This window comes from Triticum aestivum, chromosome 2A (genome assembly GCF_018294505.1).
Source record: "Triticum aestivum cultivar Chinese Spring chromosome 2A, IWGSC CS RefSeq v2.1, whole genome shotgun sequence".
In the NCBI taxonomy this organism is placed as follows: domain Eukaryota; kingdom Viridiplantae; phylum Streptophyta; class Magnoliopsida; order Poales; family Poaceae; genus Triticum; species Triticum aestivum.
In genome coordinates, this window is record NC_057797.1 from 691,452,174 (window position 1) to 691,472,492 (window position 20,319).

Genomic DNA, 20,319 nt, shown 5'->3' on the forward strand with positions numbered 1-20,319 from the left:
TTTTTTGCATTTCAAGAATTTAAATTACAATAATTTTTATGCGTGGAGAATTTGTTGGATTTTATATTGATATACATTTATTTTTAAAATCAGTTTGAATGTGAGTCGAAATTTCGGGATTAAAAATAGTTTGGACGCGCCGAAATATGCAAAATTTCATATAATTTTTTAACCGTGGCCACACTTTGGGCTGTAATGCTAACAAAAAGAATATGGGCCCCCAAAAAAACCTTAAGAATTAGCAAATGGGCTGAAAATTATTAGAAATAATGGCAGATGGGCTGTATGTTGTATTCCACAGATTTGAGGCTTTCCTAAAAAAAGGTTGACACACAAGCAGTGACTGTTGGATGTCCATCCAACGGTCGTTGTGCTTCTTCAATCTCTGCTCTTCCTGCTTCAGCCGCTCAAACAAGCGCCGACGGGACTGCCTGCTCCCTCCTCCCCGCGACCGGCTGTGCTGCCGCGCAGGCCTCACCGCCCCACCGTACTCCCATCGCTCGCCTAGCCATCCCTATACTCACCCACACCTGCTGTTATACTTCGGCAATGGCGGACGAACCAGTAAACCCTCGTACAGTCGTACTCCCCTCTGAGTGGAAAACAACTGCCGAGTCTTCACTGCCTCCGTGTCGTTCCCTTCCTAGGCCTCACCGTCGTCCACCGCCCTGGTGCTCTCGGCGCGGCCTGGTCAATGTGGTCAATGACCGACATGCATCTGAAGTGGACTGTACGTGGAGAGGCCGACAACTGGGTCCACGGCCGCACGCAAGGAACTGCCTCCTAATTATGCGCAAAATAATGATTCCTCCACCTGACATCAGGGACCCACCGAAAGGGCCTCTGTATTTCGCAAAAAAACGTTACTGCTGCTGACAGCTCGGACCCACCAGCTATGTCTTCGCACGCAAGGAAGTGCCTCCTTATTACGCACAAAAAAAAATGATTACTCCCCATGTTAGCTGGGACCCACCTTGGTGGCAGGCTCACTTGTGGGCTAACAAAGTTGACAGGGACGGAGGGCTTTGTCAACTTAGTCAATATGAACGATTCTAGTTCAAGTGACCGTACGATGTCCATCCAACGGCCGTAGTGCTTCTTCAACCTCTGGTCTTCTTGCTCCAGCCGCCCAAAGCAGCGCTAGTCGTGCCGCATGCTCCTGCCTCCCGTGGCCGGCTGTGCTGCCGCGGAGGCCTCACCGCCCCCTACTATTCCCACCGCTGGCCAGGCCCTGCGGCGACGGCAGCCTCACACCATAGCCGAACCAGTGAACCCTCGTACTCCTCTCCGCGCGGGCTTCCACTGACGCGTCTTTCCCAGCTCCGCGTCGTCCCCTTCCTAGGCCTCGCCGTCGTCCACCGCCGTGGTGCTCTCCGCGCGGCGTGGTCAACATGGTCAAGGAACGACTTCCATCGGAAGAGTACTGTACGTGGAGAGGATGACAGCTGGGTCCACGGCCACAGCCTAGTTTTTTTGTGATTGGCCAAGCAAGTCACTTTGTCAGGCCTGTTGGGCTGCAAATCTTCCAAGATGAGGAGAGCTTTCATTTGGCTGGCCGAGAAAATGGCCCATCAGTAAAGAGAAATGGGTTGTACGTTTTTAAAACACATCAAACCGGCAATTAGTTTCAAATATCTTTTTTTTCATTTCAAGATTTTAAATTACATTAATTTTTATGCATGGAGAATTTGTTGGATTTTATATTGATATACATTTATTTTTAAAATCAGTTTGAATGTGAGTCGAAATTTCGGGATTAAAAATAGTTCGGACGCACCGAAATATGCAAAATTTCATATAATTTTTTAACCGTGGCCAAACTTTGGTCTGTCATGCTAACAAAAAGAATATGGGCCCCCAAAAAACCTTAAGAATTAGCAAATGGGCTGAAAATTATTAGAAATAATGGAAGATGGGCTGTATGCTGTTTTCCATAGATTTGAGGCTTTCCTAAAAAAAGGTTGACGCACAAGCAGTGGCTGTTGGATGTCCATCCAATGGTCGTCGTGCTTCTTCAATCTCTGCTCTTCCTGCTCCAGCCGCTCAAACAAGCGCCGGCGGGACTGCCTGCTCCCTCCTCCCCGCGGCCGGCTGTGCCGCAGGCCTCACCGCCCCACCGTACTCCCATCGCTCGCCTAGCCATCCCTCTACTCACCCACACCTGCTGTTATTCTCCCGCGATGGCAGACGAACCAGTAAACCCTCGTACAGTCATACTCCCCTCCGAGTGGGAAACAACTGCCGAGTCTTCACTGCCTCCGTGTCGTTCCCTTCCTAGGCCTCGCCGTCGTCCACCGCCCTGGTGCTCTCGGCGCGGCCTGGTCAACGTGGTCAACGACCGACATGCATCTGAAGTGGACTGTACGTGGAGAGGCCGACAGCTAGGTCCACGGCCGCACGCAAGGAACTGCCTCCTTATTACACGCAAAATAATGATTCCTCGACCTGACATCAGGGACCCACCGAAAGGGCCTCTGTATTTCGCAAAAAAAAACGTTACCACTGCTGACAGCTCGGACCCACCAGCTATATCTTCGCACACAAGGAAGTGCCTCCTTATTATGCACAAAAAAATGATTACTCCCCATGTTAGCTGGGACCCACCTTGGTGGCAGGCTGACTTGTGGGCGAACAAAGTTGACTGGGACGGAGGGCTTTGTCAACTTAGTCAATATGAACGATTCTAGCTCCAGTGACCATATGATGTCCATCCAACGGCCGTAGTGCTTCTTCAACCTCTGGTCTTCTTGCTCCAGCCGCCCAAAGCAGCGTCGGTCGTGCCGCATGCTCCTGCCTCCCGTGGCCGGCTGTGCTGCCGCGGAGGCCTCACCGCCCCCTACTATTCCCACCGCTGGCCAGGTCCTGCGGCGACGGCAGCCTCACACCGCAGCCGAACCAGTGAACCCTCGTACTCCTCTCCACGCGGGCTTCCACTGACGCGTCATCCCCGGCTCCGCGTCGTCCCCTTCCAAGGCCTCACTGTCATCCACCGCCATGGTGCTCTCTGCGCGGCGTGGTCAAGGAACGACTTCCATCGAAAGAGTACTGTACGTGGAGAGGCTGACGGCTGGGTCCACGGCGGTAGCAAGGAAGTGCATCCTTATTACACGGAAAATAATGATTCCTCCAACAGGGACCCACCGGAGGGGCCATCGTATTTCATGAAAAAAACGTTTCCCCGTGACTGTTGGGACCCACGAGCTACATCTTCGCACGCAAGGAAGTGCGTCCAAAAAAACGATTCGCTCCCCTGACTGCTGGGACCCAGCAGCCCCCCGACTGTTGGGACCCACCAGCTACATCTTCGCACACAAGGAAGTGCGTCCGTGCAAAAAAAACGATTCGCCCCCTGACTGCTGGGACCCACCAGCTACATCTTCGCAGGCAAGGAAGTGCCTGACAGTCGGGACCCACCTCCTCGAAGCGTATGTAGCGTTGTCATTCTAGCCGCGAACGTGTAAGTACATAGTGGTCGATGCAGAGGTGCGCACGTGTCGTTGTCGTGGTATTCTCACGGGGGGCTTGCAATTCGACAAATGCCACAAGGGCTTAGTACGTGGGTAAGACTGCTGCTGATAGGCCCGGGAGCGGGTATGCGAGTGGCACACGGTGGTTTACTACCTAAGCTAGGTAGTGGCATGGGGGGCAAGTGGGCATGGGGCACCATGCCCATGTACGTGGCATGCATGCCTCTTTGTCCCTGGTGCACTTTATAAAACAGTGCCTAGGGACGGATACACTGTAGATGATGTCATCGCTACTATTCATCAATAGTGTCGGGTACGGTTGTCTCGTCGGTGTCTTGTCGGTGTCGGGTCGGGCTGCAGTCGGCAGCCGGCTAGTTGGTGCAGTCGGTAGCCGGCTGGTTGGTGTAGTCGGCAGCCGGCAGTCGGCAGCCGGCCGGGCAGAGCAGTCCGACGGGGAGCTGGCAGGAGCGGCCGGACAGTCGGACTGAGGGGCTTTGCTAGCCCCGATGTCTTGAAATATCGTCTTGCCGTCCTCGGGGTACCCGTGGTCGATTACTCCGTCAATCGTAGTAGAGGCGCGCACGTGTCGTAGTAGAGGCGCGCACGTAGCATGTACACGTACGTACAGCGGCCAGGGTGCAAGAAAGAAAATACGGCCACGCATGTGTACATACGGGCGGGGTCTCGAACGCCTACTCACGCATACGTATGGCGAGGGCTCGTGTACATGGTTGGGTCGTAACGGAGAAACAACGTCGTCGTCGTGTTCTTGCGGAGGCAACGGAATGCGTCGTGTTCATGGGGAGGCACCGGAATGCGTGGTTGTGTTCATCGGGAGGGCTTGGACGGAACAGGAGATGGAAACGAGGCCTGGCGTACCGCACAACGGAGGAAACGTCCTTGTGTTCAACCGGCCACGTTCAAAACGGGATCCTGTTCATCGGGAGGGGTCTGGCGTACCGCAAAATGGAGGAAACGGACCTCCTACGGTCGAAACGGGGGTCATGTTGATCGGGAGGGGTGTGGCGTACCGCAAAACGGAGGAAACGGACCTCCTACGGTCAAAACGGGGGTCCTGTTCATTGGGAGGAGTGTGGCGTACAGCAAAATGGGACTCCACGGGATACTGTTCATCTCCACCGTCGACCCCTCCAGCCTCCACGAGCTACTGTTCATCCACCGTCGACCTCCTCCAGCCTCCACCTGCGATTGTTCATCCACGGGCTCCTATTCATCCAGCCTCCACCGCGCGCTACTCCACCGGCTATTGTTCAAACAGCCCTCTCCACGGGCTCCTGTTCAACCACCCCTCCACGGGCTACTGTTCATCCTGCCTCCGTCGTCTACTGTTCATCCAGCCCACCACGGGGTCCTGTTCATCCAGCCCCAACCGGCTCGATCGATCGGGGTCCTGTTCATCCAGAGGCAACACCACGGGGTCCTGTTCATCCACCCCCACTGGGAACTGTTCATCCAACCCCCCCCCCCCCCCGCAACGCTCACTGTTCATCCAGAGGCAGCATCGATTGGCTTTAGTTAGCAGCATTAGCGAAGGAGTCGCTCGATCGGGTTCAGTTAACAGCCATCGGTCGATCGCTCGGGTTCAGTAACGCGTAGCCTGCAGTGCAATCGCTCGGGTTCAGTTAGAGCCCAACGCCTCGCTCGGGTTCAGTTAGAGCCGCAACGCCTCGCACACACGCACGTACGTGTATGAGAGAAACGCGCATCGCTAGGCCCCCGACCTCCCACCATAACCGGGAACTCCCCGAAATTTTCCTCCCCCTCGCTTCTACCATGGTTTTTTCCGTCATGGACGGCCCAAAGAATGTCATGCAGCTGCGTCTCCGGCCCGCCCGGGACGAAAAACCCATTTTCTGTCATGATTTTTTGTCATAGAAGCAGGAGGCCACCACATCTATGATGATACCGGGTTTTGTCACAATTATCGTCTTAGAAGTGTCATATGTATGACAGAAAAAAATTTCGTTCGGCCCAAAATGTCATGGATGTGTCGTTTTTTTGTAGTGGGTGTTACCGGCTAGATCGATGTGACTTGAAATCGAGGTCCTGACAGCTTTGGTATCAGAGCCTGACTGCCTGTAGGATTACCAAGCCAAACTGGTCGAAGTTGAGTCTAGAAATGCTTTAGTTATAAGTAGGGGAATTGATTGTGGGAAGGAACGTAAGGCTCTTTTTACTCCTTTACCCTGAGGCCTTCTGATCTGAGTATTCCTCTTCTCTTCTACGGGGATTAAGAACTAGGCTTATCATCTTTTTATCAGGATCACGTGTTACTATCCGTAGAATCTTAGGATTGTTGGTTCCAGGCCTCAATTCAGTTTCTACTACTCTTAGTATGTTGTCAGTTGAACCAGAACCTTGATATGATGTTGTTGAGTGACTATGCAAATCCTTGTGAATGTCTCAAATCTTTTTCTAATCATTTACAACCATTATGCTGTCCGAGTCGTCCCAGGTTTCTAGACAATCTGATGCATTTGCAAAATCTTTTCCCTCTGGTTTCGATGTTCCTTTAGGCCAGGTTAATCACACTAATTGCTGAGTTGAGGTACTCTATTGCCTTGACATATATGTTGGAGTTATTATTATGACCATAGGTGTCTTAGGGGATAATCTAGTAACCTAGCCATGTTTTGTGTCCCAGTGTGATGATTCTGGCCATCATTCTTGAAAGCATCCCGTGATGCCACTTAGTTAGTAGGCATTCTACTCCTGGGTTCTTGACCCAAGATTCACTCTACTTACCTCGTGTGGATAGTGTTGCTCGTACCTTTAGGATATTAGTAACCTTTGCGATAGTCCTCGAGGTTCGTGGTATTTCTTTCTTCCAAATACCATGAACTGCTTATGGCAGAAGTTCTTTTGAATGAAAAGATCACAACCAGAGGGCTCTTGATGAGTTCTTCATTCTACATTGTGAATCTGCCAGTTCTACCTTTCTCCATGGGTTATCCGGAAGAAATGTTGAACTTGGTTCGACATAATAATCAATGCATCCACAACTCAGAAAGATATATGTCCCCTTGAGTTGTCCCTCTTCCTTGGTATTCTGACCATCGTCTATCAATTGATAGTCAGGAGTAATTGTGCATCTGTGTTATCGATGCTTATTATTCTTGTAGTCCGTCAAGCCATTCTATTCCAGAATGACTAGGAGAAACAAACTCCAGTACCTCATCCATATCTAGGATTGGGTCAAAGCAGTTGTATTCCGCAGATCAAAATGCCAATCCAGCTTTTGTTCTGTTCTACCTTGGAGTATTACCCTCTTCATGTCAGGATTGTCATGAGAATTGCACCAACCTCTTATGAATTTTTTCCGTAGTGATACTTCTCGCCATAACTATTCATTCATCAGTCACCGTGTTATTGTAACCGGAATGCCGACGGATGAATCCTGATGTGTGAAATCAATACTCCTAGCAACCTCGTTGCTTGGTAGTAAATGGACAATAATTTCATCCTTAGTGAGTTGATTATTGAATCACCACTCTAAGATTGATCGTGCAACCTAGTCCTTATTTCTGGTGCACTCTTCGATCCATGAGTTAGGATTTTGCCAAACCCTCGCTCTTTTGATCATATCATCTTGCTCTGAAAAGCAAGATTGCTCTCGAGCTTAGTAACATATCGGTGGTTCGTGATGTTCCGAATATCTTCTCGGAAGTATTACCAGGTTGTCACCTGATCGCTATGTTGAGTTCGTGATCATGTTGGTTTTCCTCCAAACCACCCATTCTCCAAGAATCTGTGTGGGATACCCCTGAGGTAGTTGGTTAAGCCAAACAACAACTTGGAGAGTTGGAAGATAAAAGCTTGTCTGACTTACTTCATGTTAAGGGATATCTTTGTGTGTGTGTGTGTGTGTGTGTTGAAGAAACATGATATCTCCATCGATTGGTCCTCGTGATCAGTTGTTGGATCTATTGCCTTGTCAAAACTTTGACTTGGGTATGGGCTATCGTCAAGTCAAATCAAAACCAACGATGTTCGTAATGTTGTCTTACTCGTGGTTGATCCCTCGAGCGTACACCATTACATCTTTTGGTCTGACCAATGCTATCACCGTGTTCACATGATGGTGGAAGTCCAGTGATATGGAAATTTCAATGACTTGCTGTTGAACCCATCAGCAGCATTTTGTCTCCCCCATGATTCATGTTGAACATCAACCTAGTGTTGAAAACTTTGTAAGCAATGCCTTCGTGTTCCGTTCATGAAGCTTATGCTTGGATGAAAGGAGTGACTTCCTTTGATTCACGTACATTTGTTGCAAGTTGCTGCCGTGAATTTGAGAAAGATTATTTTTGCTTCCTCTGGAACCATCCTAAGTTAGTCACGCACGTGTAAAGTATTCTATGGTTTGATAGACTGATCATCTTCATTCCGTATGTATTTCCTAGCACACCAAGCCACTGATTGATTTGTTCAAGGAAAAGAAGTTCCTTCTTAAGAGCAGGACTTATACAAGGACTTCGATATCCCTGATGATGGTTACCCACCTGAACTCGGTATTGTTTTGTTGTAAGACATCTATGTGATCATGCTTGTCTTGGACATCATGTTCACATGTATGTAGCAGAATCAGCTCATGTTTTGGAGCTTGCTATCGTAGTTCATTTCCTAAGAATCTCGCAACATCATCTCGTCGGTTTGTGTTGCAAAATTTCTTTTCCGGACATGCTGTCTGAAATGTTCCGTTACCAACTAGATCTGAATCTCGGGTAGATATGATGGTTGGAGCTATTCCAAGATTAATGATGTAGGTCCCGACAAGGTTGATGTTCTGGCCGACACACCTAGCCGGAAGATCTATCATTGTAGTGTCTTGATTGAGCAATTTTTTTCCATCTTCTCTATGAGGACTTCGCGCGACTTATTGTAGAAGTTGCTCCCTAGGAATTCTTGTGCTCTCAGGTCCCTCGATTATACTATAAGCATTCAAACAGTGGAATCACTCTCGACTGTTGAGCTTCTCCCCAGTTACTAGAATTATTCCCAACATTTGCATTTTGTTCCCATCTTGCACCGCCGTTGTGCCATCCTACCATGGGTCCCATCCATTTCTGGTGATAAGCGAAAATCATCCATTGTGTTGTCTTCAACAAGGTAGTCCACATCATCCATTCTAGTCTGGGTATGCCATCCCTTCTTACTCCGCCAAATGATTGTTGTGATTTTCCTTAGGCTGGTCTAAAGAGTTTCAATGATCTCTGAATCGAAAGTAATTCTTTTTGCCACCTAAGGGAATATTTCTGCAAGTCACCTTTCCTAAGGTGCCATTATGGAATCATGGCAGATAACTCCTCATTATCTTGAAACCATGCACCATCTTGTTCAGCGTGGAATTGTGCTTATCAACTTGAATCTTCGTTCTCTGTTTCACTCCATCCCTTTGGATGTTTGCTTTGTGTCTCAGCTCAAGAGATGTTTCAACGTCTCATTTCGTGAGTTGATCACGAGTTGCTCAATCCTTGAGAAGATCGATTTATGTAGAGTTTCTTCTGTCATCATAGTTGGATGAAGATCTCGAAAGCAAAGACGTCAAGATCAATATGATGCAATGAATCAACATCTTTGAGAAGGACAGTTGGATCATGGAGATTATGATAGTTTGTGTCCCCTTTGTCTTCTTACCTCACGTCTTGAATCTCGAGACGAGATTCTTGTTTAGTGGGGGTGAGTTGTCACATCCCTCGTTCTGGTATGACCTAGACTAGCTGGTCATGTGTGCATCATGTTTAAATTTCAATAAATTTGAATTGGGGATATGTGAAAGCCCAAGAAATCAATTTGAAAATGATCAAGATAATAATTCCTTCAAATAGGTCCAAGAAAATGTTCCTGTTTCTCTATGAAAATATTGGCCAAGGATAATATCCAAGTCAATATTTTTAGGAGCTCAGAAATAATTATTTTGGGCATTTGAGCCAACCCAATAATTATTTGTATTGGATCTATATTTATTATGTATTAAATATAAGTTCAATAATTCTGAAAATTGTTGTGTGGCTTTGGATAAGACCACTTAGCTTACACAGTTATTTTCATGAAGTTTCAAATTGATTTGGTATTTAGATCAAATCAAAACAAATAGCAGAAAAATAGAAAAAAGAAGAAAAGTAAAACAGAGCAGAAACTTACCTCAACCTACCTGGCGGCCCAGCCCACCAGGCGCTCTCCTGTCGCCTTCCTCCTTGCACCAGTAGGCGAGGGCGCGTGCCCGACGCGCGCAGCCACACGCCGCGGCCACCTCCTCCCTCCCTGCCTACCTGGCTCCTCCTCGACGTGTCTGGACGACGCTACGCGACCCCCAGAGCCGTCCGGCTCTCCCTCTCTCTCCCTCGAACGCTCCCCCCTCCTCTGTTCTCGTCACCGAACGCGCCCGCCGCCGACGACGAGCACCACCGCGGCCATCGCCTCTCCCTCGTTCCCTCGAGCAGCCCAGAAGCACCGCCGTGTCTTCCTCGCCCTCTCCATCGAGATACACGTCGACGGGAGGCCTGCTTCGCCGTCACTGCCATCTTCTTCAACCACGGCCGACCGAGATCATTGCCGCCATCCCATCGCCTCCAGGCCTTCCCCGAGCATGCTGACCATCCCATCGTCTCCGTTGTGAGCCCCTGACCACTTTCCCTCTGCTCCCCTTGTCGAATTCATGTCGTAGCCATCGATCCTCGCCGTGCCGGAAGCCTGCCGTCGCTGGCCAACACACCGCCATGGCCACAGGCGCTGCACCTCGCAGCCGAGCACGCACTTGTGCCCAGGGCACTTCCAGGGAGCCTCCCAGCCCCTCAGCTGGCCTCCTAGCGCACCGCAGCCCTATGCACGCTCAAACCCGAACACCGGCCGCCTCTGCGAGCTACGTTCTGGCGAGATCCGGCGCCCCCGTGGCCACCCACTCGCTCCTCTGGATGCGGGAGAGCACGACCTATGCCCCGGTGGTCTCCGCGCATCCAACCGCCGCTTGTAGCTCAACTCCGGCATTTCCCCGCCGTGTTCCGTGGTCGCCGTTGGCAAATCTCCGGCGTGATGACGTGGCACTGGTTTAGTTAGCACTAATGACCATGCTAAACACCCCAGAGCCACTGCCATGTGGGCCCCTGTGCCTGTTTTGGTTAGTTTAATTTCTTTTTAGATTAGTGCTAATCTTGTGGACCCCACGTGTCAGCTTTGACTTTGACCAAGTCAGCATTGACCGGTCCCACCTGTCATCCACCCAACCCAGCTCCGAGTCACTGACCAATGGGTCCCGCAGGTCAGGTTTGACCTGGATTGGGTCTGTTGACCTGCTGAGGTCAACATGACGCAGTGCTGACGCAATAAACCCTTTTCTGGATTTTAAATAAATCTAAACGGTTTATTTATTTTAGATAATAGCTAAAACTTCTAAAAATCATAGTAATTCAACCGTAGCTCCAAATCAAATAATTTATATATGAAAAATGATCGGAAAAATGTAAAGAATCTATTTATGGATTTTGCATGCATGTTAGAGCAACTTATGTCCTCTTTTTAGGACAATTCAATTAAATGGCATTTAAGAAAGCACATATGGAGTTTGAATTTGAACCTAGTGTTCAAACCAACTCCATTTAACTTGTTGCTAGTTGCATTAGGCCAATCAATAGCATATTGCCATGTCACATTCATGCATCATATTGTTGCATGGCTTTGATTGTGTTTCTTCTTTGTTTGTCGGTGGTTGTTCCCTCTTGATAGACGTGTTTCGACGATGAGTTTGATGACACCGATGAAGAACTATATTATCTTCAGAAGTTCCAGGCAAGCAAAACCCCCTTATTCATTCCAATACAATCCCACTCTCTCGCTCCTGCTCTCTTTTACTGCATTAGAACAACAACAATTCAACAGTTATATGCTGCGGTAGTTGAACCCCTTTTCCTCTACATGACCTGTCATTGCCATAGTAAATAGATGAAACTCACTAGCATGAGTAGGAGTTGTTTGAGCCTTGATGTGCCTACTCATTCATGCTTGTTTGTCGTGCCTGCTACTGCTTAGAGTTGAGTCAGGTCTGATTCATCAGGGATGAATTGGAATGGTGATGAACATGTCCTACTACGTGTGAGCTAAGTGTGTGAACACGATTTGGTAAAGGTAGCGGTGAGAGGCCATGTAGGAGTACATGGTGGGTTGTCTCATTGACCGTCCTCAGGAACTGAGTTCTGTGTTTCTGATCCATGAACAACTACTACCACACATTGGGATCCATAATTGACTCTCTCGACTTATTAATCACCTTGATCTCTGTCCAAGAGTTGCAACTAGTTTCTGGTGTTTTGTAGGATATGTGTTGGAGGCCGTGCGTAGCGCTGACCCTAGGGGTGGGCTATGATGCGGTAGACCATGGCACGGTGTACTGGGCGCCCGTTTGGTGTCTCGGGAACCCTGCACACATCGTTTGGGGCTGTGAGCGAAACCCCAGCCGGATCTCCTCGCGGATGGAACCTGAATAGGCGATAAACCAGGACTAGAGACTTGTATGGTTAGTCAGGTCGTGGCCGACTCCCTTGCCAGGCTTCTACTTGAAGGTTGCCGAGATACACGACGTGTACATGGTGGTAACTGGCGAGAGCGTGTGTGAAGAAGTACACCCCTGCAGGGTTATAAATGATCTACTCGAATAGCCGTGTCCGCGGTAATTGGTTTCTGGGTTGCCTGTATAGTTCATAGACAAGTGAAAGTGGATACTCTAAAACTCGCAAGATAAGCGTGAGTGCTATATATGGATGGCCTTCCCGTAGGAAGACGGGAGCAGATCCATAGTGGTGTATTGATATGGTGAATATGTGGACTCGTGTGCGCCACCTCAAAAGAGTTACTTGCACTCATAGTTTAGGATAGCCACTGAGTCAAAGCTGGCAGATAACCCACAAGTGTAGGGGATCACAACAGCTTTTGAGGGTAGAGTATTCAACCCAAATTTATTGATTCGACACAAGGGGAGCCAAAGAATATTCTCAAATATTAGCAGTTGAGTTGTCAATTCAACCACACCTGGATAACTTAATATCTACAGCAAAGTGTTTAGTAGCAAAGTAATGTGATAGTAGTGGTAACGGTAACAAAAGAGTAATGAAAGCAAAAGTAATCTTTTTGGTGTTTTGTAGTGATTATAACAATAGCAACGGGAAAGTAAATAAGCGTAAACCAGTAGATGGAAAGCTCGTAGGCATCGGATCGGTGATGGATAATTATGCCGGATGCGGTTCATCGTGTAACAGTCATAACATAGGGTGACACAGAACTAGCTCCAATTCATCAATGTAATGTAGGCATGTATTCCGAATATAGTCATACGTGCTTATGGAAAAGAACGTGCATGACATCTTTTGTCCTACCCTCCCGTGGCAGCGGGGTCCTAATGGAAACTATGGGATATTAAGGCCTCCTTTTAATAGAGAACCGGAACAAAGCATTAGCACTTAGTGAATACATGAACTCCTCAAACTATGGTCATCACCGGGAGTGCTCCCGATTATTGTCACTTCGGGGTTGCCGGATCATAACACATAGTAGGTGACTATAGACTTGCAAGATAGGATCAAGAACTCACATATATTCATGAAAACATAATAGGTTCAGATCTGAAATCATGACACTCGGGCCCTAGTGACAAGCATTAAGCATAGCAAAGTCATAGCAACATCAATCTCAGAACATAGTGGATACTAGGGATCAAACCCTAACAAAACTGACTCGATTACATGATAAATCTCATCCAACCCATCACCGTCCAGCAAGCCTATGATGGAATTACTCACGCACGGCGGTAAGCATCATGAAATTGGTGATGAAGGATGGTTGATGATGATGACGGCGACGAATCCCCCTCTCCGGAGCCCCGAACGGACTCCAGATCAGCCCTCCCGAGAGCTTTTAGGGTTTGACGGCGGCTCCGTATCGTAAAACGCGATGATGTATTCTCCTTTATTTTTTTTCCCCGAAAGGAAATATATAGAGTCGGAGTTGGCGTCGGAGGAGCTCCAGGGGGCCCACGAGGTAGGGGGCGCACCCTAGGGGGGGGTGCCCCCCACCCTCGTGAAGTTTCAGGTCATTCCGGGAACTTTTTTTTTCTGCACATAAAACAACACCATGGCAATTCTGCGGAAAAAAGCATCAGTCCGGGTTAGTTCCATTCAAATCATGCAAGTTAGAGTCCAAAACAAGGGCAAAAGTGTTTGAAAAAGTAGATACGACGGAGACGTATCAACTCCCCCAAGCTTCAACCTTTGCTTGTCCTCAAGCAATTCAGTTGACAAACTGAAAGTGATAAAGAAAAACTTTTACAAACTCCATTTGCTCACAAAATAAATAGGGAAACACAAACAAAGATGGCCCAGTAGGATACGAAGCAACTAGGCATTTTAACCGCTTAAAACCGGTTACGAGTTCGACAAGAAAAATATTAGCAGCACCATTTCCTAATATAACCGGTGAACCACAATAGAGTGTAATTAATGGCGAGTGTTGGCTGTACTAAATGCAAAACATGCATGGTCTAATCAAAGATCCGCTGCAGCCACGACATCGATCAACCTTCATTCAGTTGAGAACAACCTTGTAAATTACTGAAATTAAAACATTCTGGAACAGAAGCTTACTTGAAGGGCAAAGAACTCGGTGTTGAGGTTCTGGGAGTTCTACAGGATGTGCACCACTTGCAGCCACATCTCAGGGTTATTTTGTAGATCCCGCAGTATCATATCAGCGGCACTCCTCTGAAACAAACAGCCCATTTTCAGTCAACATAAACCACAGCAATTGTAACACAACAGCAACACTGCACACCCAGACCCATCTACGATAGCATGCAATCGGATTCCAGGATGGAAAAGTAGAAACAATTGTTCAGAAAGGAACCATACTTGACTGAAGTGCCAATTTTTAGAGTTTGTATAGCATCATGAACAGGCAACTGTAAATCATATGTTACCACACTAGAATGCTATCTAGAAAGAAAGATACAAGGTAGGCGCCTATCATTTTGCACATACACACACTAACAGAAACGAAACAAGCAGATTGGAAGGCTTGCTGCACATCCTATGCAGGGGCATCACCGTAAACAAAATTGTAGACAAACTAGGGTGGTGCTATTTTGTACCAAACAAAATTATTGGATCCATACAAAGTAAAGTAATTAGGCAGCCTTGAGGAACCCAAATCCATGGCTGCTAGATCGAATGAAACAAGGAGGGGAGAGGGGACGGAGGGGAGTTGGGTGGCTGGACGACGCCGCCGTGGATTTCGAGGTCTAGGTGGTACGGCAATGACTGTGGTGGCTGGGTGCGCCCCTCCTGCTCCTCCTCGAGCAAGACAAGGGCGGCGACTCTACTGTGAGGAGAAGGCTCTCCTCTCCTCTCCAGGCGTCGTGCTGGTCGCTTGCCCGCGTGGCCAACCTGCATAGACGAGACAAGAAGGGGTCAGGAGTGGGGGGGGGGGGGGGGGAGAGAACAAGATTGAAGAGGAAGAGGGGAGGCACAAGCATCATATCAGGTATTGCATAAGTACATGTTATCATATCAGGTATTGCATAAGGACATCTAGGGACATATATAAAGCATCAGATTCATATAAGTTCTTCCAGTATCAGAAAAGACCATGAAACATACACATTCTGAAACCAACTAAAATCTAATATAATCAGAATACAAAGTAAACATACTGTAAACTGAAGGAAATATTATATTGTGGATAATGAATTTAGATAAAGGGATTTGCATCTCAAATCACATTTCTATTGGTATATACAAATTTAGAGCGGATCATCGTATAAATAACCTAGACATCTTTTATGCATCAAACAGCATAACCATTAAACCAACATAATCTACGCAAACAAGGACAGTCTAACATCAGATATTTCTACTTGTGATACGATCACATAAGTAAATAACAGTGAATGACAAATGATCTGCACTTAAGATCGCACACACACCAACCAGCACCAAAAAAGTAAAGGGTAAATAACAATCTCACACTATTATCACTAGTGCACAGTTCTTCATAGAAGAAACACTGCCTAATACAGACCTACCTAGGAAATCAAAACATTGTAGGAATAGGTATATCCATATATTTTGAAGATGAACAACAGCAAATTGATATACTTACACGCACACATGCAGTTTTAATAAATTAAATGAGCAGGCAACAAAGGCAATTGATATCCTTTCATTTTGATTGTCATTAGTACTCATACTTCATAATGCACAGCTAGAGATTAGGCGTCATCAAACTAATAATGAGGTCTAGTTGCACATCAAGTTTACCGTCCAACCAAACACCCTCTTACAAGCAGAAATGTATTCACTTACATACAGTCTATTTGTAGTGCATAGGAATTTACAGAGCTCTCAAACAGAGCTAGCCGGAGTGGGAAGAGAAGGTAGGATGAACCTTGCGAGTAGTGGAGCAGCGGCGGCGGATCTGGGTTGCACGGCGGTGCAGCACCTCATAGAGGAAGTCGTCGAGGACGTCATCGGCGTGGTACACGACAGTCTTGAGGTCCACTCGCGGACGGCGGGGTCAGGCGGGCTGAGGTCGCGGATGTCTTCCTTGGTGGTGGAGGTCATGTTGATGCTGATGCTCTCCAGCGGCTTGATCACGTCCTTGTACACCTTGTCCTGCCCTTGCACAGACACCTCCTGCACCCACCCACCCACACATTCATTCATTCAGTAGCATCACCAAGTGTATGCATGCGTATGTAGTAGAGCAGAGGAGAGGATTCATGGAGGAGTACCTACCATCCGAATGGGTAGACGAAGGAGTAGCCGGCCTTCCTATCGATGACCGGCATGAACTTACAACATCATTCAGGACTTCCACTTCTCACCACCGGCCTTGGCAATCTGCAATCCAAAGTAAGATCGTATGTCAAAAAATATGGCAGATCTTTATTATCCGACTCTACAAACACCTGATATGTGCAAGATGTATGCTCATGTCCATCTGTATATGGATGAGTACCATGCTGCTAGGAAAGTAGGGACTAATAACTAATATCTATATTATTTGGCAGTTTCCGTATGCTTAGGGAGAACTCCCGCCTCTGTAATGGGGGCCATCACACCTTTTGTAATCCAACATGAATTAATCAAGTTAATAAAGTATATTTCTTAGTCTAGCTTAGGAGTATTTATCATAATGAACGAGCATGCATTACAGCACCTTGATGCACGGCCATGCGATTGTTTTTTTAGTGGATCAGGCATGTGACCATTGTTTGGTGATGCAGCAGTTTCAGATGTAGCATAGTCACTTTTCAACGAAACATTCAACTAATAAAAGTAAAACCATGGTGTGGAGCTTTACTTTGTCGCTAGTGTGCATAGGATGGGAGGCTATGTCGCTGTCTATGATATGTGATTAATAGCAGAGGAGGTAGGATGTAGCTTCACAGCATTTTGATAGTTTTGGATGCAGGGTAGCTAGCATCCACCAAACATTTCGGGACTAGTATGATGAGGACGAGGAGTCAGACCCAATTCGCAGCTGGGTAATTCCTGTCGGGCGGAAGCAGGCCTGAATTCCGTGAGCGCGGGGCGGCTCCCAGATCGCGAAATGGATGTGGGGAGAGGAGGGGTCTTGTACCTTTTCGTTCTTGAAGCGGGTGCGGATGTTGCCGAGCTCCTTGTCGACGCGGAGGCGCTCCTGCTCCTTGTTGTGGCAGTTGCGGATGTCGCTGATGAAGACCGACAGCCCCCGCATCCCGGAGAGCACCATCCCATCCGACCTCTCTAGGCGGGGACCCGACCCAGATCTGCTCGCTGCCGCCTGGCCGCGGAGGCGCCGGGGCGGATCGGCGGTGGGCCGACACCTACCCTACGCTGGCCAGATCTGCCGCGCCAGGAGGGGTCCAGCGACGTGGCGCCCGGCCGGATCTCGCCACGGCGCCGCGTTGGCGTGAGCCAGCCCTCAATTCTCCCAAGCGCAGGCACCAACGACGGTCCGCGTCTCTGGTCCTCGGTCGCGACGATGACTGGGCTGCCCGAGGAGGAAGGGAAGAAGAGTGGGGTGAGAGCGGTTGGAGGCGGCGGCGGATCGAAGTCGGAGAGAGAGGTTGGGGGCGGTGGCTCCACCAGATCGGAGCGAGGGAGAGCAGAGAGGCTCGCTGGTGGAGGCGGGAGAGGGAGGGAGAGAAAGAATGGAGGCGGGGGGGGGGGGGGGGGGGGGGGGGTGTCCATGAGGACTGACCTAGGGTTTCAGCTCGGGTGGGTTTGGGCCGTTGGATTCGGAAGCATCCGACCGGTGGTTGATGCGTGATCCGCGTGATATGGTTATGGTCCAATCAGAACGCATCAAACCATTTGATGACCTTATGACCATTCAAGATAAAAAAATTGGTCGTGATCGATTCAAGATAAAAAAATTCATTCCATTTTTCAGCGCTCAAAATGAGTTTTTTTGTGAAAGTCCTATCAAATATTTGTTCAAATGATATCATATTTTGCACAAGTTTACATCGTGGATTTTCAAACAATATTGACAAAGGGAGTTTTTATTTCCTTTGCGCGAAAAATCAATTTTCCATTTTTCGAGTGCCCAAAATAAGTTTTTTTGTGAAGGACCTATAATATATTTGTTGCGAAATTGTATCAAATCAATTTTCTAAAATACTAGGACATATTTAATGCACAATTGACAAAATGGTTAGGTGTCAAAAGTTTTTATCCACCTTCGGTGAAAAAGACAAATTTCCGCCGATTCAGCTGGAAACGGGTCAAATTTGAACTGTAGCTACCTCGTAGTTTGCTCTTTATTTTTTCCAAAAATCATTTCTAGGTACATAATTAAGTATCTATTTAATCATAGAAACACCAAAAAATTCCAAGATTCAACCACTAGCTAAGAACGGTCAAGCCCGCCGTTTTGACCGCATTTTGAAACGGGCATAAAAAATTCAAAAAAATCAAAAAAAAATGGAAAACCTTCGCATTGCGTCATCATATGTGACCAAGTTACCAGGAAAAATAATAAACTTGTAATACGGAAATTATTTTTAAAAAGTGTTTTCGGAAACGAGCTATCAAGTGTGAAGATTCATGGCTTTCAAGCCAAATGATCAATCTTGTGGCCACATTCATGCATAGTTTGTTCAAATGATCTCATATTGTGCACAAGGGTGCATATTGGAATGGCAAACAATTTTTCCTAAGGAAGTTTTCATTTTCTTTGGACGAAAAAATCATTTTCCATTTTTCGAGTGCCCAAAAGGAGGTTTTTTTGTGAAGGACCTCCAAATAATTGTTGCAAAATTGGACCAAATCATTTATCTAAAATACTAGGCCATATTTAATGCACAATTGACAAAATGGTTGGGGTGTAAAAAGATTTGATCCACCTCTCATGAAAAAGACAAATTTCCGTCGATTTAGTTGGAAGCGGGTCAAATTTGAACTGCAGGTGCCTCATAGTTTGCTATTTATTTTTTCCAAAAATAATTTCTAGGTACATAAGTATCTATTTAATCAGAGAAACACCAAAAAATTCCAAGATTCAACCACTAGCTAGGAACGGTCATTCCCGCCGTTTTGACCGCATTTTGAAATGGGCATAAAAAATTCAAAAAAAATCAAAAAATGGGAAACCTTCGCATTGTGTCATTATATGTGGCCAAGTTCCCAGAAAAAATAACAAAATTGTAATATGGCAATTATTTTAAAAAAGTGTTCTTAGAAACGAGCTATCACATGTGGAGATCAATGGCTTTCAAGCCAAATGATCAATCTTATGGCCACATTCATGGCATAGTTTGTTCAAATGATCTCATATTGTGCAAAAGGGTGCATATTGGAATGCAAACAATGTTGCCTAAGGAAGTTTTCATTTTCTTTGGACGAAAAAACCATTTTCCATTTTTCGAGTGCCCAAAAGGAGGTTTTTTTGTGAAGGACATCCCAAATAATTGTTGCAAAATTGGACCAAATCATTTTTCTAAAATACTAGGCCGTATTTAATGCACAATTGACAAAATGGTTGGGGTGTAAAAGGTTTTGATCCACCTCTCGTGAAAAAGACAAATTTCCGCCGATTCAGGTGGAAGCGGGTCAAATTTGAACTGCAGGTGACTCATAGTTTTCTATTTATTTTTTCCAAAAATCATTTCTAGGTACATAATTATCTATTTAATCAGAGAAACACCAAAAAAATTCCAAGATTCAACCACTAGCTAGGAACGGTCATTCCCGCCGTTTTGACCGCATTTTGAAACGGGCATAAAAAATTCAAAAAAAATCAAAAAATTGAGAAACCTTCGCATTGTGTCATTATATGTGGCCAAGTTCCCAGGAAAAATAACAAACTTGTAATACTGCAATTATTTTCAAAAAGTGTTCTGAGAAACGAGCTATCACGTGTGGAGATCAATGGCTTTCAAGCCAAATGATCAATCTTATGGCCACATTCATGGCATAGTTTGTTCAAATGATCTCATATTGTGCAAAAGGGTGCATATTGGAATGGCAAACAATGTTGCCTAAGGAAGTTTTCATTTTCTTTGGACGAAAAAACCATTTTCCATTTTTCGAGTGCCCAAAAGGAGGTTTTTTTGTGAAGGACCTCCAAAATAATTCTTGCAAAATTGGACCAAATCATTTTTCTAAAATACTAGGACATATTTAATGCACAATTGAAAAAATGGTCGGGTGTAAAAAGTTTTGATCCACCTCTCGTGAAAAAGACAAATTTCCGCCGATTCAGGTGGAAGCGGGTCAAATTTGAACTGCAGTTGCCTCATAGTTTGCTATTTATTTTTTTCCAAAAATCATTTATAGTTACATAAGTACCTATTTAATCATAA

General features: G+C 46.6%; 1 long non-coding RNA gene across 2 annotated transcripts; it reads right to left on the minus strand.

Annotated features, from left to right (window-relative positions):
* Window positions 1–13,589: 13,589 nt before the first annotated feature.
* LOC123190273 (uncharacterized) lies at window positions 13,590–17,672 on the minus strand. 2 transcript variants are annotated; one of them, XR_006496267.1, is made up of 5 exons: window positions 17,112–17,672; window positions 16,265–16,369; window positions 15,915–16,162; window positions 14,117–14,914; window positions 13,590–13,616 (listed from the first exon to the last, which is right to left on the minus strand). It is a non-coding gene; the product is annotated as an uncharacterized lncRNA (long non-coding RNA). The 2 variants fall into 2 exon arrangements; XR_006496268.1 differs by lacking the exon at window positions 13,590–13,616 and adding an exon at window positions 13,691–13,775.
* Between the last annotated feature and the right edge of the window lie 2,647 nt (window positions 17,673–20,319).